Raw genomic sequence first — 23699 nt, forward strand, 5'->3', positions numbered from 1 at the left:
TATTTTTCGTATATACAAACTTCCTGATTTATGATATTTTTTGTATATATAAACTTCCTGATTTATGATATTTTGTATATATAAACTTCCTGATTTATGATATTTTGTATATATAAACTTCCTGATTTATGATATTTTGTATATATAAAATTTTGCATTTATAAATGTATATATAAACTTCCAGATTTATGATATTTTTTCCCTATCAGCCTTAACAAGGCATGTGCCTCTTTTTAATTCTTTTGTTATTAGTTTTAATCCACTCATAGCACTGTAGCAGTCATCCCTTTAATCATCGATTTACTTGAGAAGGAGCCAGTAGCGTCTCCATTTGTCCCAGCCCTGAGATTTTAGCATGTAAACTTTATGCCCTCTCTCTGTGGATGCAGCTCACCAGCTGGATGTCCTTGGGCATAAAGGTGCTGTGCTTGGTGTGGATGGTGCAAAAGTTGGTATCCTGGAAGAGCCCCACCAGGTAGGCCTCACACGCCCCCTGCAGCGCCATGACAGCCCCAGCTCTGAGATCACAGGTCAGTCTTGAAGTCCTGCACGATCTCGCGCACCAGCGGCTGGACCAGCAGCTTGAGGATGAGCAGCTCGGTGGACTTCTGGCAACGGCGGATCTCGCACAGTGCCATGGTGCCGGCCCAGTAGCCGTGCGGCTTCTTCATGCAGCCTGTGGCTGGCACGCTCTTGCGGGCCGCCTTGGTGGCCAGCTGCTTGCAGGGCACCTTCCCGCCCATTGACTTGCACTCTGTGTGCTTAGTACGAGCCCTCTCCTTCTTCCCAACTCAGCTGGAGACTCCTTCAGGGTTAGGGAAATGAGACTCATTTTTGCTACTGTTGTTGGTATGTTTGGTACGTCCCAGGTAGCTTGCCACGGCAGAGCCTGGCAAACTAATCCACTGATACAGATGATAAATTCTGCCATGCAAAATCTTGCATGGCAGAGCCTGGCAAGCTACCCGTGGCATACTCGATATGCCCAAACAGTAACAATAATGGGCCTCATTCCCCTGACCCTGAACATGACAGGGACAAATGGAGATATTACTGGCACCTGCTCCAGCAAATCAATGAACAACAGGACAACAGTGATACAGTGTGATACAGTGATACAGATGATAGCTGTTGTTCAGTATCTATCCTTTATATTGAAGTAGCTTTATGTGAAGAACTTATTTTTCCCAAATGTCTTCCATAGTTTTTCCAGTCTTATTATTGTTCTAGAATCTTATCAGTCTCCCAAGAGAATGTCTTTGGTGACTGGCTCAAAAAAATGAATTGAGCAGAAGTCTGATTTCCATGCTCGGTGACACATTTTTGGCCCGAGTGAGCAGGCTTCTTTTGGAACCTGATCAACATGTTGCAAGGAAGCTCAAACTTCACATTAGTGTTCCAGCCAATAGCCCCAGCTAAAGTCCAGCTAACAGTCTCAACCATCCTGCATTTATCCTACACACACATACGCACATACACACACACACACACATACACACACACACACACATAAGTGAGTCATTGGATTATTCCAAACACTAATCATCAAGTCACCCTCGCTTTGTGACCTTTATTGAAGCATCAAAGACTATGAAGTAGGCATGAACTATACCTGCTACTTACAGTCTACTCCTTATCTATAGACTTTATAGATCTATTATTGTATACTCAGTGTTTCTATCAATTAACTTTCAGGTCAACTTTTGAATAACATTAGTAAAACAATATTACACTACCAAGAAATCTAAACATTTTGGCCCGTGCATTCATGGTTCTTTGTGGTATAAATTATGCTATAAAGTAAGGTGTGGTTTTTGTCCCCATATTCAAAGAATCAAATGACAAAATGAGATTAACTACATGAGGTATATAAAGGTATCCTGTGAAGGATCTGTTGAGGAGTAAGCAGAGAGATCTTAGACTTGGATGCTGGGTTAATGCCTATGAAAACAGAAGAAAAACATTAGGTAGTCAGCTATTGGTTCTAGCTGAAATCAGGCAGGACCCTGGGGAGTCAATCAACAAGGCTGAGACTTTGGAGAACTCCCACATCACACAAGAATTGAATGGACTAGAACTCCACTGTCCTCAAACATTGTGTGGATTGAGAATCATGGATTCTGTAATCATAGATAGGAGGTGAACTAAGAGACATATATTCATAGACACCAACCAATCCCATAGTATTATGGAATCACTGTAGGCCAATCCTGTGAGTGGTAGTTGTCTGGCTAGTCTATTGGTTAAGTGACAACCCTTAAATCTTAAATGTAAAATAGCATGATGATAATTCCAGTCTATCTAGTTGTTAGCCATATTCACTCAATATTTTAAGCAGTGGAGAGATGCAAAAATCTCTTTTTTTCAGTGGTCCTCAGGGCTAACTACTGGTTCTACACTCAGAGATCCAGTTTTGGAGGTGCTTGAGGGACCATAAAAGGTGCCTGAGATGGAACCAAAGTCAGCTGCATGCAAGGCAAGTGCCCTCCCCCCTTGTACTATCTTTATGGCCACAGGAAAGGAATTTCTATAGAACTTTGAGAAAGCAGCGTTCCCATTATACTTTACTTCCCTGGTACTACCTTCTAACACCCACTTCTCACAGCCCACAGTCAACAACCATGACTTTATCACCTGACCTCTATGAGTCTCTCCATATCTTAAGGCATCTTAAAAACACTTTGCTCCTTTAGTTTGGGAAAAAAATAAAAGAGAGCATCTTTACTGATGCTCATGTTTGGCACATGGTAGGAAGCCTAAAGTGTCCATTTTTTTAAAAAATGATGAATGTTCCGGGGTAAGTGGATTAGAAATTACAACAACATGAAAATCTATGGAGTCTAGCAAAGTCAGACCCATTCATCCATACAGATGGGAGAAGCTTTTGTCACCATGTGTTCTCATTCCCTTGTCTTGCAAAGAAGGCAGCTGAGGAACGAGGGCTGACAATATGAGTCACCCACAGTCAGAAGATGGTGCTCTGAGATGCTGTGCACTGCCCACTCAGGCGGCAGCCCTGCTGTACCCACATCGGGGAGGTTGGCAGCTCTTTGTTCACCAATAGCTACATGAGATCCCAGGCCGGGATGGCCTATCTGGCCACAACACTGAGAAGTAGTTCTAGAGTGCAGAAGTACATCTCTGGCTCCGTGAGAAACTTAAAATAGCTCCCAGGTAGCACAAACACTTGGATGGCTTTAGAAAAGACAGACACTAAGCCAACAACCCAGAGGAAGTTTCAGTTCAAGGTTGAGAAATTGCAGGCCAAAATCAAGGGGCTGACACCTGAGATATGTACAAACAATCCAGAGAAGTGCTCATGGCTGAAGGCACTGATGAATGTTGGGGGGTGGGAGGTGGGGTGGGGGTTGTTGATGTTAAAACAAGGAATTCACTCTAAGGTCTGATTTTCTGATTCATTCTGGGTGGTGAGTAATCTATCTTTAGGTGGGAGAGTGATTGACATGTAATTCCAGAAGCTGGCATTGGTTTCCAGCTCACATCTGCCTATCACAGTGCAAAGTTGTATAGTAAAACTTCGTGAGGGGTTGGGAGGAAGAATGGGTGTAAATACTTATCAAGTGGCTTTTAAAAAGCACTTAAAGCACTAAAATCTTGAGAAGTCACTCAGCTCCCAAGGCAACCAAGGCACTCATTAATATTTCCAGATACTAGACCCTAAATAGCTGATTTTCAAAATAAATGCAGTAGGGCCGGAGCAATATTACTGTGGTTTGGGCATTTGCCTTGCATGCAGCCAACTGGGTTCAATTCCCAGCATCCCAAATGGCCCCCCAAGCACTGCCAGGAGTGATTCCTGAGTGCAGAGCCAGGAGTAACCCCTGAGCATCACTGGGTGTGACCCAAAAAGCTAAAAAATAAAAAAATTTAAAAATGCAGTAATGTACCAGTTATCTGTACAAGGAGTCCAACTTAGGAATCAACAGAGTATGTAATAGGATAAACTGGTTTTATTTTGGAGAGTAAGCATTTAAGGGCTAATTCTGATATTCTAGAGATGTGTTTTTGCTTGTTGTGAGAGTTCTAGTAACATAAAAAGGAACTTTAAATGATAATATGTTTTTAATACAAAGAGCTTCAGAACCGTAGTTCAAACACAATAAGAACTAGTGTTTCTGGGGCTAGAGCAGTAGCACAGCAGGTAGGGCATTTGCCTTGCACACGGCCCACCCGGGTTTAATTCCCAGCATCCCTCATGGTCCCCTGAGCACTTCCAGGGATAATTCCTGAGTGCAGAGCCAGGAGTAACCCCTGAGCATCACCGGTGTGACGACCCCCCCCCAAAAAAAAGAACTAGTGTTTCCAGGATGATCTCACTTACCTGTGGTATATAGAACAACTGAATAAGGAAATGTAATGTAGTAAAGGACTGGATGCCTAGATGACCTCTAACCCTGAGAATAGGGAGAAGGACAGATAAGGAGGAAAAGCAAGGGTAGAAGAAAGTATAAGAAAAGGAAGTAATGGAGTACAGGGCCAGGGACTTTGGGTAAACCAGGGATATGGGAGAGTGGTATAGCTATAAACCTAAAGCACAGATTCAGCAACATGAGGTTTAAACTACAAACACAGAACTTTGAAATGTGCCTGTCAAGGTGACTGGCAATTGTGTGACTGGAGAACACTGATGGAAGGATGTTGACACTGGTGGTGGGATTGATGTTGAAATATTCCATGCCTAAGACTCATCTATAAATAACATTTATATTATGTCTTTTTAATTAAATAAAACATTTTAAAAAAATTTTAAATCATTAGCATTTCTACTATTTGGGGCCTGGGGACATCACATATGACTGTACTCAGACTTACTCCTGCTGTGCTTAGGGATCACTCCTGGTGGTACTTGGGGACCATCTATGGTGCTGAGAATTGAACATGGGCCAGTCACTTACAAGAAGGGGCTGGATCTACTGTGCTATAGCTTTAGTCCTATCTGAAAAAAAGAAAATCCAATAAATGTTACTGATCAGACAAAAATGCTCCAGAAACTTTTGTCCATATCGGGGAATATAATTTTTTAAGGAGAAATGTAAGGAAGATTACAAACATACAGAGACTTTCACTTAATAATTCAAAATACAATTTAAAAGAATAATGACCAAATTAACACATAAGTTATATAAGAAGCTAAGGTCCAGTGCTGATAAAGGTACAGTGAAGTGGGAAATTCTCCTTTGCTGATAGAAATCTAAATTAGTTTGCTCTTCTTTAGGGGGTAAATTTTCAATATGCATTGAGAGCCTGAAATTGCTTGTAGCATTTAAACAAGTGATCCTATTTATAGTTACTTTGCCTGAAGAAATAATTTTAACTACAAAGCTTTATGCAAAAAGTTGCTTATACCAGCATATTTTAATACTTAAGAGTCAAAAACAACTTTATGTCTACATATGGTAGGCTTTGAAGAATAATTAATAAAACAAATCAAATGCATGTACACAAGAAACAAATACTAAAAAGAAAATTTTTATGCATTTTTAATTCTCCAAATTCTATACTATACATGATAAACTAAAACCCTCTTAAAAGGGGTCATATATTTTAAAATATATATAGCATACCCGGAAAGGATATTTTTCTATTTGTTTGTTTTTATATTTCCAGTTACCTTGGCAGTGCTCAGGGCTTACTCTTGGCTCTGTGCTCAGTGATCACTCCCAGTGAACTCAAAGGACCATATGGGGTGCTAGGGATCGAGCTCAGGTTGGCTGCAGGAAAAGCAAGTGCCTTACCAGCTGTACTACTACTCCAGGCCCAGAACGAATCTTATTTTATGAGTTACAGTTTTATCCTATTAAGGTAATCTCTGATTTCAGTTAAAATGCAATCCAATGTGTCAATGTCTTTCATTACAAAGTAATAACATCAATTCCTGGAACTTGATAAAGGTTGTAGTCAGACATATGAAAATTTGATTCTCAGCGTCTATTAGGTATGAGTTCTTGCTTCTTGTTCTTTCTGCCTAAGCCAGATTCCCCAAAGTTAAAAGCCCTGCACAGGAACTTTACTTTATCAATTCACCTGGGCTTCTTTTTCTTATTTCATGCCAGGCCTCCCCTGTCATTGGCTTCATTGGCTGCATTGAAAGTATTACTTTCAGCTCTGTGAATCTTATGCCTGACTGGAAACAGGCATCCCAGTACACTAAATGGCCTCATTTCTCTCCTTAACTTCTCTACTTTGTTCCTACCTGTTAGAATTATACCACTTCTCATATAGGTCCCTTTTACCAACCTTCCTTCCTTCCTCCCTTCCTTCCTTCCTTCCTTCCTTCCTTCCTTCCTTCCTTCCTTCCTTCCTTCCTTCCTTCCTTCCTTCCTTCCTCCCTTCCTCCCTCCCTTCCTCCCTCCCTCCCTCCCTCCCTCCCTCCCTCCCTCCCTCCCTCCCTTCCTTCCTTCCTTCCTTCCTTCCTTCCTTCCTTCCTTCCTTCCTTCCTTCCTTCCTTCCTCCCTCCCTCCCTTCCTTCCTTCCTTCCTTCCTTCCTTCCTTCCTTCCTTCCTTCCTTCCTTCCTTCCCTCCTTCCTTCCCTCCCTCCTTCCCTTCTTCCCTCCTTCCTTCCTTTCTTCCTTCTTTCCTTCCTCCTTCCCTCCCTCCATCCGTCCCTACTCCGCACTGGCAGTGCTCATACATTACTCCTGGCTCTGTGCTCAGGGATTAATCCTGGAAGGTTCAGAGGACATATGGGGTGCCGGGGATCAAACCCGAGTCAGCCTTTTACAAGGTAGGCACACTGTCAATTGCACCCTTACTATATCCCCCATTAACATTTCTCATATTACTTTATCTAAGCATACACTCTGGTGCGTGGGAAATCCACCTCTTACTTAGTATGAGCTTATGAATGTTTTTTAAAAACAGCTGGCTGTAGTGAGTGGCATCTGAAGAGATTATATTATTATACTTGGATACACCACTGAAGGATTGTTAAAAGGTGTAGGAAATTTTCCATCCTTTTTTTAGTCTCACTGTCACTTTTGGCAAAATTTCTGCATGTATACAGCCCTCAATAAAGGCACTGGAAAATGACTTGTAAAAATCTAACTATAAAAGTGAAGTAATCAAGGTCAGAAAGATCGCATTTGGGTTAAGGCAAGTCTGGTCCATCTCCAGTCTGACTACAATCAGGAGCAATCCTTGAGCACAGAGCTGGGAGTCAGCCCTATGCACTGCTGGGTGTGGTCAAAAAATAAATAAGTGGGGCAGGAGAGTACTAGTAGAAAGGGTCAGGTGTTTGACTTGCATGTGGCTAACCCAGGTTCAATCCCTGGCACCTCAAATGATACACTAAGCCCTGCCAGGAGTTATCCCTGAGCACAGAGCCAGGAGTAAGTCCTGAGCATTTATGGATGTGGCAAAAAAATAATAAAGAGATAAAGTTACATAATCTATAATTCTTCTTGAATATCTATGTACAAGAAATCCTAATAGGAAACAGAGTAACAAGTCTGTTTATACTGCAAAAACCTTACATTGTTATTGATTTATTATAGGCAGGTGCTTTGAAATGTAGCTGAATTCATGTAATAGGTCAAGTTATAGAGGAACTGCACCATATAGGAAAACAAAGTGTGTTCACTGCAAAGTGAAGCTTCCTTACTTTAGTCATGGTAGGAAAGTGACCTGATTAAGAAATAACTATGATATGAATTGATTTTTTATCACAACCACTCAAATTAAAGTCCCCTAAAATACCAACACATTTTCAAACCATGAAAGTAGTTCAAGGCACTTGACAAAAATATATCACATTGTATAAGAAAATCATCCCTTTTCCATGAACTACACTGTGTTGTTTATCATTATGTATGCTGATTTGGAAGGAGATTCAGTAATATTTTGAGAGTGAAATGCCCTCTCTTTTCAAGTGCTGTTTGTCACAAAATAAGCACTGGCTTCAAAATTATTAAAAGTTTCTGAGAATGAAATGTTGTTTGCTTGCCTTCTTGATCATCAATTTATAGCTATCCTCTATTAATTTCCTGAATATTTTGAAGCTATGGGCTTTTACTGTGCCATCCCCATTCATATTCAAGGAGAATTTTTTTCTGAGGTAAACAGAGAATCTACAAAGAAGAAAATGTTTCCATTATTGACTCAGGCTACAATCTGTAAAAAAGGAAAAAAGAGAGGGGGAAATGGTAGTAACAAAAGACCAAATGAAGCAGGAGGAAAAAACAAAGAGTGAAAAAACATTCCCCTGGATGTGGGACTAGATGAAACAGTCAAAACAGCAACAGATCTTTGAACAAACACTAGGGATCCAGAGGAGAGTTCATTAGTATGAAAATTAAAATTTTATAAGAAAATGGGAGGGAGTGAAGTAGAATCAAAAAGGGCATGCAAACAAAAGAGAAAGAATATTAAAGTAATTACATGAATTGGATGAAATGGAGCAAACTACTGGTAAGGGTTAGTGTTAACCTTTACCAGTAATTCATCAGTTGATAAAATTGATATCTTTGCTATAATTGGCCACAGTCCACAGAACACCAGAGCTGAATACACTCACATCAATAGAACAAGGTCACAGTTGAGCTTCCTCTATCATTTTTTTCATTGCTAGAAAATAGCTATTCTTGGGGCTGGAGCAATAGCACAGTGGGTACAGCGTTTGCCTTGCACGTAGCCGATCCAGGTTCAATTCCCAGCATCCCATATGGTCCCCTGAGCACCGCCAGGAGTAATTCCTGAGTGCAAAGCCAGGAGTAACCCCTGTGCATTGCCAGGTATGACCGAAAAAGAAAAAAAAATAAAAAGCTATTCTTCACCAGTTCCTTCTGGAAACTTCCTATTTAGCCTTTTTTTTTTTTTAAATATCTCTATGTTTCCAGACTACATACCCTTCAGGGTTAAGTCTGGCACATTTGAACAATGAAGTCCTAGAGCCCATACTTCCAATGTCAGTGAAAATTGACTTCAAACTATGATGATATTTCATAAATTACGTACAAAATGGTTTTGCGAGATGAGATATTCTAGTTGCAACCTACTCTCCACCTAAGTTTCCTATTTTCACTTCTTGCCTATGTTATCTGAAAAAAAAAAGAGCACTGACTATTAATTGGATTTGCAGATTTTCCTATTTCTCCAGTTTTATCATGTTTGCCTAATATATTTTGAGGATAGTGTTAAATACACCTGTTTTTATATGGATACACATTTAGGGTTGTTATGAATTCTTGATGACTGGATCTTCTTTGTATCAATATATTATATCCCTTTCTAGCAAACTCTATTTTTGTTTCATGTAAATATAGTCAATGCAGTCTTCCTTTGGTACATTTCCATAGTAAATAATCCTCTATCCCATTGTTTGCAATCCATTTAAAATTATTATTGTTTAGGGACTATTCCTATTGGTGATCAGGGTCACTCCTGGCTCTGTAATCAGTAGTGATTGTGGATGATACTTGGGGGACAATACATGGTTCTTGGATCAAAACAAAATCTGCTACATGTAAGTCAAGCACCCTACTCCCTATACTATTTATTCACATGTATATAGATTACAGTTGGAATTTCAAATCCAATCTGCCAATTTCTTTCATTTAATTATCACACATTCATCATTTACATTTAAGGTGATTTTAATTTTTGAAGTAGAACTATATTATTGCTTGTTTTCTACTTGTTCTTTCTATTTTTCTCTTTTCTTCTTTACCTTTCCTCCCCTTCATTCGATTATTTAAATTTGTAGTATTTATTTTAGTGTATCTTTGAAGTTTTTTACTCTTTGTACAGTCATATATCACATAATGATAGCAATATATTCTAAGAAGCCTGGTTAGGCAGCTTTATTGTGAAAGCAATATAGAACAAGTAGCAGATTTAACACTGTAGTCAGTTCTAGCCTTCTCATTAATCATCTTAAACAAATGTTTTACTTTGCTTGTGGCCATATGGCTAGTATGTCTTCTGAATATGGTCTTCAATCCAGATCATTAGAAGCTTCTCCACAAGCCCTTTGAACTTTAGTAGTATCATTGCTTTCCATAAAACCCATCCTTTACCAGCTTCTGCCGTTTTGTTTTTGTTCTTCAGAACTACAGCTAATGTGGACTGGGACACTGCTATCTGATGAGCAATTACCATCACTGGTTTTCCACGTTTGTAAATCTTAGTCCCTTTTAATTTCATTTCAAGGTCAATCATTAAACATGGCCTCTTACTGGCAACATTAACTAGCTGTGGATTTTGTATACTCAAATGTCATGATGATTTTTAAAATTTTAATTAAATCAAACACAAAGGAAAACGATGTTATCAAGAGACAGGCAAATGTGAGATATATTGGGTTTCTGGAAGGTAAAATAAAACAATATTGTGATGTCTATTACTGAGAGATAGCACGGCAGAGCCTGGCAAGCTACCCATGGTGTATTGGATATGCCAAAAACAGTAACAAGAAGTCTCACAATGGAGACATTACTGGTGCCCGCTTGAGCAAATAGATGAACAACAGGATGACAGTGCTACAGTGCTACAATAACTCGACCAGAAGACTTATAAGATCTGGGGACTCCTACCTTTTGTGTAGTGAGCAAAACACTGATAGATGGCATATGACTAGATAGCTCCCTCTACTTCCCTTTCCTTAATTGTTATGGTACCCTGAGGTCCCCTATACGCCTGGTTATACACCGCTGGCTATAGTACTCACTAAAGGCTACTGTGGAGCTCACACACTTGCTCATGGACTACACTCTTAGACATTGTGCTCACACATCTTTAGTTGCCATGCTCCCTGGGATTGTAATCTTCAGGTTGCAATGATCAAAGACCCTGACTGTGGTGCCCTGGAGATGACACGCTTTCAGCAGGCGGGCCTAGACCAGCAGAGCCACTGATGCCTTTCTCAGCATAGCTGGGCACTGGTTGTGGATTGTTAAACAACACTGCTGTCTACCCACTATACTCTAACATCTTCCTTTTAGATGTGGCAAGCAAACTTAAAAGAAATTTCAAGTGTTCTCACTGGGGCAAAATCTATACTAGCATATAATATAGACATTTAACTTTTTAATAATTTACTTAGACTTAACACATTGATGCTTGAAGTTCAGATATCTGTCTACTTATATACCCCCCCACATATAATGTATAGCTAACCAGAAAAAGATTCTATTCTTTAATGTAAGCCATAACAATACTCTAAAGAGCTTAAGAAGAGGGAAAAGGCAGTATATTTTACTATAATGGTTTGTTTTGTTTGTGCTTTCACTCTTAAAGTTCCAAGTATTCCTCTTGATCATTTTTCCCAAATGTAAAAGCTTCTTCTAGCATTACTTTTAGAACAGGTCTACTAACAAAAAATTGTCTACATCCCACTGCTAGAATGTCTTTCTTTCACCTTCATTCCAGAATATTTTCACTAGATTTATAAGTCAATTATAATACTTACATAAATCTAACCATTTAAGTGTGTTTTCTTTGCCTTCTGGCCTCCTTGCTGTCTGATGAGAAATTTACAGACATGCACAATGCTGTTCCCCTGTATCTGTAATCTTTATTTATCTGTGTCTGCTTTCAAGACGATTTCCCTTTGTCTTAGGTTTCCAATAGTTTAAGTTCACACATATCTGCAAACAGATTCCTCTGAGTTTCCCTCATGTGAGTGAGATTCACTGAGCTCTTTGAAGTTGTACATTTGTCTTTTTCTGATTTATCTAGGAAATTTTCGGTCATTATTTTTTCAAAATTTTTTGCTACCCATGGCATATTCGATATGCCAAAAAACATTAACAAGTCTCACAGTGGAGATGTTACTGTTGCCCGCTCGAGCAAATCGATGAACAATGGGATGACCGTGCTACAGTGCTATTTCTTCAAAACATTTCATAATTCACTACCTCTTTCACAGTGTTTTCCATACCTAATGATTATGACAGGAAAGAAAGCAGGGGCTCATTCAGATAAAAATTAGTTGACTCAACTCCCTTTATCCAATAGTGCCTGTGTTCCCCCGTAAGAGTTCAAATAAATAGGGAAGCCATTAGGAAAGAATGATTAGGAAATAAAACATGATTAGGAAAGAAAACAAAAGATTCTTCTTTCCCATTACGCAAAAGCAGGCCTTCCTTCTAAGTAAGAATGTCTATATCTAAAATATGCAAAACGTAGCCTATGTTTAAACAATAGGGCAACTTTCCTTGGTTACAAAGACTGATAGATTTTACAGATGAATGGACCTCAACAATTTACCATAAGCGCAGGTGAGCTCAAGCAAACTACCCAATGGTTTCTCCCAAACACTCCTTTCTTAGTGTGTTTCTCTCCTTACTAGCTCTTTCCATTTTTCTTTTCTGTCCCATCACCATACATCTTTCTTTTCAATAGAACCTTCTTGATGTCCTTTTACCCTGACAAGACTCCATCACAACTTTTATCATGGGTACTAGTCTTTCAGCTATAGTTTCTACTCTGCAAGGTTAAGCAGAGAAGCAAATTCCAAGGAACTGTGAAGACTAAGAGCTGTTGCCTCACTCCTTCATGGAACGGGGCAGGGACAACCTCGGGGAGAGAGTCAGTTCAACTACTCTCAGGGGTCTTTGTGTGGCCTGGAAGTTTAGTAGTTTGGGGGCATATTTACAAAAGAAAATAGTAAACCAGATGAATTTATATATAGGGAAATAAAGACACCTACCTCCAAAGGTAGACAGATGAAAGAAAACACTCAGTGGTAAGCTTGTATTAGGATGATTCCGATGGCTGGTAATGAAGAAGAGTTAAGAGTGAGATGATAAGATGCTTTCCTCTTCTTTCTCAAACCAGAAAGATACAACATTTCTCCCACTGTCAAAGAAAAATCTTCTAGTCAGATTGGCAGTTCATCTCTGTTTGTAATGAATTAGCAGGAAGGAGTGGCAAAGAGATGATTATTAGGAACAGATTTGAGAACATTAAAAAAAGGGAGTACTCCAAGGGACATTAGGAACCCTAGCACTATTTTTGGTCAGGAACCCCAACATATTCCTTATAAAAAAAACAATTGCAAAAGCATATAATATTATAATCCCCCCCACACACACACACACACACCACGAGACTGTACTGTGAAGTCATTAGTGTGGTTTTAAAAGTTTGCCTGAAGTTATTCATAAAAATCCTATCTTGAAAATTTCAGGTAACAAGTTGCCCACTCCCCGAACACTTATCTTTCTTTTTTCTTTTTCTTTTTTTAATTTTTATCAGTGAATCACCGTGAGGTACAGTTACAATCTTATGAACTTTCATGTTCGCATTTGGTTTACATCCCTCCACCGATACCCATTCTCCTCCACCAATGTTCCCAGTATCCCTCCCACCACCCCCACCCCAACCCCCACTACCCCACTCTGCCTCTGCGGTAGGGCATTTCCTTTTGTTCTCTCTCCTATAGGGTGTTGCAGTTTGCAATAGAGGTATTGAGTGGCCACCATGCTTGATCTATAGTCTACTTTTGGTATGCAGTTTTCAACCCGGGTGGGTCCTCCCAACATTCTCTACTAGGTGTCCCCTTCTCTATCTCAGCTGCCTTTTCCGCCAGCATGTGAGGCCAGTTTCCAAGCTGTGGGGCAGACCTCCTGGTCCTTGTTTCTACTACTCTTGGAAGAACACTTATCTTTCAGGAATGATTTTTCATGTCGTTGCATCTAAAGACATTGCCAATACACATTGCATCTCATGTAAATCTGATCTTTGCTTTATCCAATCTCACAATGCACTTACAAATATGCTAGTGCTGATACACGCATTATTTTTATCTATTGAGATAGATAAGAGGCAGAAATATGGTGTGTCTCCAGAACAGTAATAACTGAATATTTATTCTTTGCCTGTGAGGTTACCTCAGCTATCACCACCTGCAGAAAATGTTGAAATACTGGGAGAGACATATTTCTGGGTCATCCCTATGATATCTTTTGCTTTAAGTATCCATCTCTGAAAATATACCTATTTTCAGCCATTAAATAAGCATTAGGCCTGTAATCATATATTTGGTTACCTTCTGAAAGCTTTCTAAAATTTATATTACTGACATAGTGAGACAACTACGTAGGAAGCAATTTCTTAGTCGTAGAGAAAAGGAAATAGGTATTACAGCCCATGATTTTGATTTTGATTTTCCCCAAAGCAAAGTGTGTACAAATTGGAAATGCCTATTGCTAATATTAATAGGTAATATATGATTATCTACCAGAGACACAAGTTATGACAGAATGCAAGCAACAGTAAAAGATTGTGTTTCCAAGTAATTGATAATGGGGTAAATAAAATTAAAAGGAAACAATACTAAAGGAGAAAAGATAAAACAAATCCTTAGGTTCAGAGAAGTAAGAATTTAATTCCCAAGGGCCTTAGGAAAAAACTGTTCTACTAGATATTGTTTGAGCTGGAGGGAGGGGATTTTAACAGAACATAAGAGACTATAATCTTGAAGGGAAACATGTTGTAAACTGAAAACATAAAGCACAAGAAAAGGTAGATTTGCTAAAGTTTAGTGTGTGTAACAGAAAGAACATGAATCTAATTTGATGTACGTGAAGAGTATATGAATATTATTGACTTCTACCAGCTTTTAGCAAGACTGTGTAGATAATGGTTAAAAGCAAAGTTCTGGTGCGAATAGACATAGATCCAAATCGGTTCCCTGCCACATTCTTCCTGAATCAAAAAGGGCAAGGCAATGAACTCTCCCTGACTTCATTTCCTCTCTAGAAAATTGGCAATGTATAATCATTTACCACAGACACAACTTATGGCAGTAATGTAAAGAGATAGAAGCAACAATAAAAGATAATGTTTCACAGTTAGAATAAGAGAGAATCTATGGCATGTGATGAGCTCCCAACAAATTTCATTTATCATTCTTATTTGGGACAGTCTCTGCAACATCCAAGACCATATGAAACACAATCTAATCTCACCTAGATATATCAAAGTCATCTCCCACAGAAAGCCTGGGACCCTAGTTAGGGGACTGACAAATAAAAGAAAGACTAATTATTAAATAATCTGATAGTTCTAACATGCCCACTCTTGAATTGTGTATAGGACAGCTCTCTCTATAGTCTGCTCAGTTATAAGTTTATTGTACTTCCTGTCCTTGTCAATGAGATAAGACCAATCAAAGAATGGCAGGTTCCACAGAAGAGTGTTAAAATTTAGGCATTTTTAAACCTGAATTTATTTTATACCTCCTCAGTCAGAAGCCTTTGCCTTTCCAAAAGGTTCAAAAGTACTCACTCAAGCTCCACCTTCACAATGGAGAAACATTTTCTCAACTCTGAGAGAATCCTTGGCTAAATTTAGAAATTAAACTCAAAGAATTAAATTAAACTTAAAGAAATTAGACAGATTATTAGGAGAACGCGAGCACATTTTTTTACATAACTTTTATTTGGCTCAGGAGTCTTCATAAGAAATGAAGACCTGAAGACATGTTGCACCTGAATATTTTAATACAAAGTTGCATGTAGAGTGAGCTATTGTATAGAGATAGAATGGATTAGAGACTAAAAGGTAAGTGGTGTCAAGTCAATGGAAGCCACTGTGGACTTCAGTGTGGATTCTTCTCTCTACCCCCAGGGTCTTTGGAGACTGGGAAGTTCCTTTGAGGTAGGGCACACCTGATCTGAGGTTTATGAGAGAAGGGTTGGGTAAGATCAGCAGGACCTTTGCAATTCTGCCTTTATCCTAGACAACTTCAACTTCAAATACTCAATATGTCAATATGTTATATTTTAGGGTAGTCTGTCCTATACTGCAGTCCTATACTGTCCTCACTTCTTAGCAATTTTGCTAGGTAACTATTTGTATGGGGAAAAAATCCAAGTCAGCACTCGCTTCTTCATCTATTTATGAACTTAAAATAAAAACAAGGAGATTTTGGTAAATGTAGTTCCCATTCATCTCTTAATCTATTGGTATTCTCTTTTTTTGCTCAATTGTTGGTTAAGTAAAAGAACTATAGGACTACAATTAAACGAAATGGCTGAGTAGTTTCTCTTTTCTTTCTTTTTTAAATTTTTGGGTTTGGAGGCCACAACTGACTGTGTTGAGGGCATACTCCTGGCTCCGTGTTCACAGATCACACTTGGCAGACTAAGGACCTTATGGGGCCAAGAAGATTGAACCCACATCTGTCACATGCCAGGCAAGTAACTTACCTGCTGTACTACACCCGTACCCCCCCCCCAAACAAAGAAATTTCTAATTTCTTAAGAGCTAGCTCAAAAATCTGAGTGCCTGTTGTGCGTGTGAAATGTTCAGGTTCAACTTCTGTCACCACATGTGGTCCCTAGAACACTGCCAAGAGTGATATCTGAGTTGGAGTATGCCCTTAGCACTACCAAGTCTGGTTCAAAAACAGGAAAAAAAGAAAGAAATTAGGATTTTAGTGTCCGTTTAGTATTAATAGTTCCTTGAATATGACAGGAACTAGGTAACTATTACCAGTAACTAGTAATAATTACTGGTGATGTCATGAAAGACATGATCTCAAATAAGTGTTATTTCAGATATGTCTCCCCTCCATCCAAGAGTGTTATCCTTGCTCTTTTCCCACAGTGAATGAATTACTGGCCTATCAAAATGTGGTTCTACTGTAGACGAAGGGTTATAGAATGTGCAAATGCCCATCAGAGAAAGGAAAAAAAGAGTGATCCAGCCTTTCATTAGGAATCACTGTCACTAATAAAGTTTGCTTTCAAAAGCAAATTATTTTAAAGCACAGTAATGAACATTTATAGGGATATTTTCTTATTTTATTTTATTAGTGAATCACCGTGAGACAAAGTTACAGACTTACAGGTTTTCATGTTTACGTTTCAGTCATACAATGATCGAGTGCCCATCCCTCCACCAGTGCCCATTTTCTACCACCAATGGTCCCAGCATCCCTCCCACCATGCCCCCCCTGACTCTGTGGCAGGGCATTCCCATTTGTTCACTCTCTCTTTTTGGGTGTTGTGGTTTGCTATAGAGGTATTAAGTAGGCATCTTGTTCAGTCTATAGTCTATTTTCAGGCTGTATCTCCCATTGTAGGGATATTTTCAATAACCACTCCTCTCTACTCTCTACTCCCATTCCTGCCTCCCCACATGTCTTGAGATATGAGAATTACCTCTGTTTGACCTCTTTGCCCATTTCTTTACACAAATCTCTAGGAAGGTAAATGATAATTCTTTCATTGGATTCAGTTCCTAGGAAGACTAAAAGGCTATAGTAAAGCTTCAAATATCATTAGTATATTGTTAATACAGAATTCTGCATACCTTTACCATCTATAATCACATTGTCTGCCTGAAAATTCTATTTTAGAATAAACCAAGTGAACAGCTCCTCATAAACACTTTATAATTGTTTTTCCTCCTTTACAGTTTCCTTTCTCTCAAGTGAAGGCTGAGTTTAATTATTGAATTACAGAACAGAGAATTTGCTCAGTTTTGAATTTGAAAATGCAGATTGCAGTCCTCTGAATACTATCTTAGTAACTAATTAAATTGAATTTCAGGTTACTTCCTGCCCATTTGTAATTCACACTTTCTTAGTGGACATTAAGAGGATAGCTTTCACTAAATAAGAATATGCTTGCATTTGTATAAAACCACACTATGTGTTTCAAAGAAACTTTTATCACATAGTTCTGTGAGATTTGGGCAACATTCATATCTTTGAAATAAAAATATAGTCAGCTCTGAAAATTCCCTGATTAGGAAAACAATAACCTATACCAATAAACAGGAAGAACAAAGGTGTCTTATTTCCAGCATGCCTTTTCAACTTTGAAATTCTATTTTCTTTATTGAGTTGTTTTTATTCTTAAACAAAGGTTCATTTATACCCCACATTACTTGTATGATTTTGGGAAAAATAATACCATTTTTCTGCCCATGAGATTTCTTATCTATAAAGGATTTCCAATAAAAAATGGAATTTTGACATACCTTGAAATGACAGTAGAAGATTGTGAAAGGTATAAACCCATACAAAGACTGAGCCAGGAGACAGTAACACATAAGACATGTCAACCGCATTGTAGACAATGGAAAGCAGAAAAGTAAGTGATAACAGAGAGCAGAGAAGCAAAACTGCAACAAATTGCCAGCAGAATCTTTTATAAGAAACAGATCATGATGGTAAGCCAATTACGCAGCTCTCCCCTCCACTAAATATCCACACTTTCATTCCCCAACCTGCAACAAGTTGCCTTCCAAATGGAATTTCATAGATCTAACTAAAGTCAGAATATTGAGAGGGACACAATCTCCTGGATCATCCTGTGAGGTCCATGAAAACCCCTAAGTCCTTAAAAGGGAAACAACTGGGTAAGAATCAGAGAGCAAGATGATATGGTACAAGCAGAGATTGGAGTGATGGAAACCATAAGCCAAGGAATGCCAGAATCCTGAAGGATCTAGAAAGGTAAAAACTTGTGCCACCAGAAAGAATATAGCCCTGACAGCAACTCGACTTGAGCAATTAGGACTCAGTTTGGACTACTAACCTCTAAACTCAATAATGGCACATTTATGTCATGTTAAGCCACCAAGTATGTAATGACCTATTACATTAGCCATGAAAACAAATACAATATTCCGGCCACAGACTTGGACTGAGGAATTGGAAGCAGGACACACCACTGGAATCAGGGTAATGGATGGACAGAAAGTGGTGTCAATCAAAAGAAGGATCATTGCAAATATAGACGCCCCCAGTTCTCCTCTCATCCTATGCGTCTGATGACAACTCTCCCCTCATCACAATAGGTACAAGATACGTTACATAATAGGAAAAATAGAACTAATAAGTCTTCAGATTTAGTGGGTCCGATAGGGTGAATCAGTTTGTAAGGAAGGAAAGAGGCCTGTAGAGAGCACAGTGGGTAAGGCACTTTCTTTGCATGCAGCTGACCTGGTATGATTTCTGGCATCCCATATGGTCCCCGAAGCACTTCTAGAAGTGATGACTGAGTATAGTGCCAGAAGTAACTTTGAGCAATGCTGGGTGCAGCCCAAAGACAAAAAAGAAAAAAACGGGGGCTGGGGTCTGAGACTGAAGAGCATCTGCACGCTCATCAGTGGAAATGTCAACTATTTCTCCAGATTCACAATCCCACAACACAGGAGACTAAGGAATTTCTTTTTGAGGAAATGTCTACAGAACCTTCATAAACTTATCAAGTTCTTGATCTCTGCCCCTGTAGAGAGTGCCTGTGAGGAACTGTGAGGCCCCGGCTATGCACTAAGTCCCCACATGGTGTTTTAGGAATTCTTTTTTAATATGCATGAGTTGATAAGGTATAGGACACTGAGAGACACAGCCTAAAGGATGTATTTTCTCTAATATCTACTTACTCTGTGACTATGGGAAAAGAATTTAATTCAGCACAAACCTCACGTCTATAAAAACAAAACACATTTTTCACTTTATAAGGCTATTGAAAAGATTGAGTGAAAAATCTAGACACAAAGTATTCACAATCATGCGTAAGAATAGACCAAAATCACACACATGCAGAAGACACCTACAAACATATCATACACACACATAGGATTTCCGGTAGAAAAGATCTAATATAGGTATCCAAAGAAAATTTCAAAAGTAAAAAATATACTTAATATCTTCAAGTAAAATGAGAAAGGTGTGCTGTAAGGAAAAAACATCAGAGAACTCTTGAAAATAAAAATCTCCATCGGCTGGCCAGAACATTAAGTTTAACTTATCATCCCAGAAAGTAGAACAAGATAAAAAGAAAATTAGAGAGGCCTGGGAGATATCATAGGGGTCAGGGTGCATATCTTGCATGTGTAAGGCCTTGAGTTCAATCCCCAGTACCACAGGTTTCTAGAGCACTTCCAGGTATAGCCCTGGGAACCCCCAACAGTGCTGAGTTGTGCTACATCACCTGGCCCTAGCACGAATCAACCAACACTGTTGATGAGGTATCACCATACGTGGCCTCCTGGGCCCCATGATCACCATGATCATTTTTTTGAGATCCTCCCTTCCCTGCAAAAGAATGGATAATATTTTAAAAGGTAAGAGAGATCAAGTATCAATCAGGTAGCTCCCATATTTGTTCCACTTCCAGAATCAAAGATATTTATGTAGTCTAATATTGTAGCACTGTAGCACTGTCATCCCATTGTTCACCAATTTGCTCAAGTAACGTCTCCATTGTGAGACTTGTTGTTACTGTTTTTGGCATATCGAATATGCCACGGGTAGCTTACCAGCCTCCGCCATGTGGATGGGATACTCTCGGTAACTTGCTGGACTCTCCGAGAGGGACGAAGGAATTAAACTCGGGTCGGCCGCTTGCAAGGCAAACACCCTGTCCACTGTGCTATCGCTCCAGCTCAGTCTAATATTAATTTAAGAAATATTTTTTCATTCCCCTTCCCTCAAAATATAACATATGGGGCTGGAGTGAAAGCACAGAGGGTAGGGCATTTGCCTTGCAGGTGACCAACCCGGGTTCGATTCCCAGCATCTCATGGTTCCCTGAGTACCGCCAGGGGTAATTACTGAGGTGCAGAACCAGGAGTGACCCCTGTACATCACCAGATGTGACCCAAAAAGCAATATATATATATATATATATATATATATATATATATATATATATATATATATATCACAATCACACAATCACAATATCCCGTTAATCACCGATTTCTCGGGCGGGCTCAGTAACATCTCATTTTGTCCTTTCACTGAGATCTTAGAAGTCTCTCTTGACTCGGCCCTCCTAAGGACGTTGCACTGGGGGCTCTCCAGGGTCAGGGGAATGAGATCCAGCTTGTTACTGGATTTTGCATATGAATACACCATGGGAAGCTTGCAAGGCTGTCCCATGTGGGCAGGAAACTCTCAGAAGATTGCCAGTTTCTCCCAGAGGGAGAAGTGGGCTACAAGATATCGTTTCTGAGAGCTTGCTTTTAAGTCTCCCTCTGGATGTTGGCCGTTGATGGGATTACACACACCTGGGTTCCTCTGCCGGTACCTTCATGCATGAGGCCTGTCCGAACGTGTAGAGAGGAGCCTCGAGCATGGCTGTAGCTAGGTTCCGGTGGTCTTTGGCCACCAGGAGCTCTGCTTGGGGTGGGGAGGGAAGCTGGAGCCCATCCCCTCCAAGGGGCCCCGGGGACGATAGCCAGGCATGCGGGCAAGATATATAAAACATATCAACCAAAGGTGCTGATATTTTAGGGCATAGAATTTTTACCTTGAGTCACAGATGAAAAATCTTCATATAATACCAAATACCCAAAAAATGCTTCCCGTTTCTTTCCCAGTTCTTACTTCTTTTAAGTTTTACCTAGAAATACTTAGGAGCTAATTCTTTATCTTTCATACAGAATTTATTTGAGCATTTAGTCTCAAACACTTCATTTCTCTTTAATTTTTATTAGAAATGTGAAATGGAAGATAAAAAAATGAGAGTGAAATAAAATTATAGTTTCAATAAACTAGTTTTTGACCAGATTTTGTGAAAAATCAGCTCCTAATTCTTGCTAAGCCGCAGGTTCTAAGTGTCCCCTTTGTTCTCACCAGTCCTGAGTATCATCTGAACTCATATTACCTGCATTCCACTCCTTTCAGATCATTTGTTTCTCAAGCATTTGTCTCTCGGTGGGAGGCAGAGGCAAAATGCACGAACACTTTAAAAATTATTAAGATTCAGGGCCGGAGTGATAGCACAGCGGGTAGGGCGTTTGCCTTGCACGCAGCCGACCCGGGTTCGATCCCCGGCATCCCATATGGTCCCCCAAGCACAGCCAGGAGTAATTCCTGAGTACAAAGCCAGGAGTAACCCCTGAACATTGCCGGGTGTGACCCAAAAAGCCAAAAAGATTCAGAGAATTCCATTATTCTGCATGTTTATAAAACTAAACCTAGAACTAAGCCTAGTTTCATCACGCCCTTTATCTGTAAGCATCTAGTCATTTTTCTGACCCTGTTGCATCTATAATCTTAACATTCATTGCATTTAATTCAATCAGCATTTGAGAAGAAGAAAAATGTTTCAAAATAAAGTCAAGAGATTTCTTAAAAGAATTTTTAGAGGGCCAGAGCCATAGTACAGTTGGTAGGGTGTTGGCCTTGCATGCAGCCAATCCGGGTTTGATCCCTGTGGCCTTATATGGTCCCCCGAACTCACCAGGTATAAGCTCTGAGCACCACTGGGTGTGGTGGAAAGCCAAAACAAATTTTTTTTTAAAATATCACAAAAGATATCTTTAAAGAAGCGAACTTAGGCTTCAACTCTAAAGCTTTAATCTTATTTTAAGGACTTAAACCTCAGGTCAGATGGGGAAAAACTTCAGATCATATTTAGCACACATTTCCTTTTTATTTCATCACCTTCTGTGAATGGAGAACAAACAAGAAAAAAATAGGGATTTTAATATCTAAACATTAAGACAATCTGAATAAGAATTTCAAAAAGAAAAAAATCATGGGTTAGCATTTAATTCAAAACATTTTTTTAAATGTCCCCATAAATGCACCTGAGAGATAATACAGGGATTTAGTTGCTTGCCTTGCATGTAGCTAACCCAAATTAGATCCTGAGCATTGCATGTGGTGCCCCAAGTACTTCCAGGAGTAACTTCTGAGTAGAGAGCCAGAAATAAGCCTTAGCATTGCCAAAACAAACAAATGAAATAAGGTGGGGTTTTATTTTAAGGTCACATGTAAAACAAAATTAGGCATCAGAATGGTTTCTGAGTTATCAAAAACAGTAAAATATGAAAGGTAATGTAACAAGGCCTTAAAATTCTGAGAAAATTTATTTTTAAACATTAGTCTGTATACATTATGTAAAAAAGTGTATATATGTGAATACACACACATTATCCTTGAACAACAGAAGTTTGAACTGTTAGTCTATTTATATGCAGATTTTGTGTTCCATCAAAATGTGGAAGTAAGCTAAGAAAAATAAGGAATACATAAAACATCAGAACTAATGTCTCTATCAGAAAAGAGATTCTCTTGAGTGACAGGGAAAGAGGAATCAGAACTACTACATTTCAAATACAAAGGGTTACATCTAAATCCAAATACACAGGGGAAGTTTGGCCAAGAAACAGCTCAAGGAGCATCTCAGCAGCCACCTGTCTTTCCAGAGAGAACAGGGAGTCAATGGTAAGTTCAACTAACCCGTTATTTTCTATGTTATTCACAATAATGATAGATAGAACTATAGTTTAAACATAAAATTAGAAATATCCTCCGATGAAGACATATAATAAAGTCTGACATTATATTTATAATAAATGTCTTTTTTTTAAATTTTATTTATTTTTTTATTGAATCACCATGTGGAAAGGTACAAAGTTCTCAGGTTTATGTCTCAGTTATACAATGCTCAAACACCCATCCCTTCACCTGTGCCCATATTCCACCACCAAAGACCCCAGTATTCCTCCCACCCCCCGTCCCCCACCCCCCATCCCTGCCTGCTTAGTCGATAAATTTCACTTCATTTTCACTTTACCTTGATTACATTCCATATTTCAACACAACATTCACTATTGTTGGAGTTTTCCCCCAAGAAAGACAGTCCTACTGCCCATGCAGCATTTGATAATTAGTTTTCCATTGCTGAAACTGGAGAAATATGAAGTCCCGTTGTTTCAAGTACATAGAGTTTTCCCCCCCTCCTTTCCGTGCCACCAAGTTT

The 23699-nt window shown here is 39.1% G+C and overlaps 1 pseudogene; it reads right to left on the reverse strand.

Annotated features, from left to right (window-relative positions):
* Positions 1–364: 364 nt before the first annotated feature.
* Positions 365–10116, reverse strand: LOC129403461 (histone H3.1-like; annotated as a pseudogene).
* Between the last annotated feature and the right edge of the window lie 13583 nt (positions 10117–23699).

The sequence above is a fragment of the Sorex araneus genome, chromosome 3 (genome assembly GCF_027595985.1).
Source record: "Sorex araneus isolate mSorAra2 chromosome 3, mSorAra2.pri, whole genome shotgun sequence".
NCBI lineage: Eukaryota > Metazoa > Chordata > Mammalia > Eulipotyphla > Soricidae > Sorex > Sorex araneus.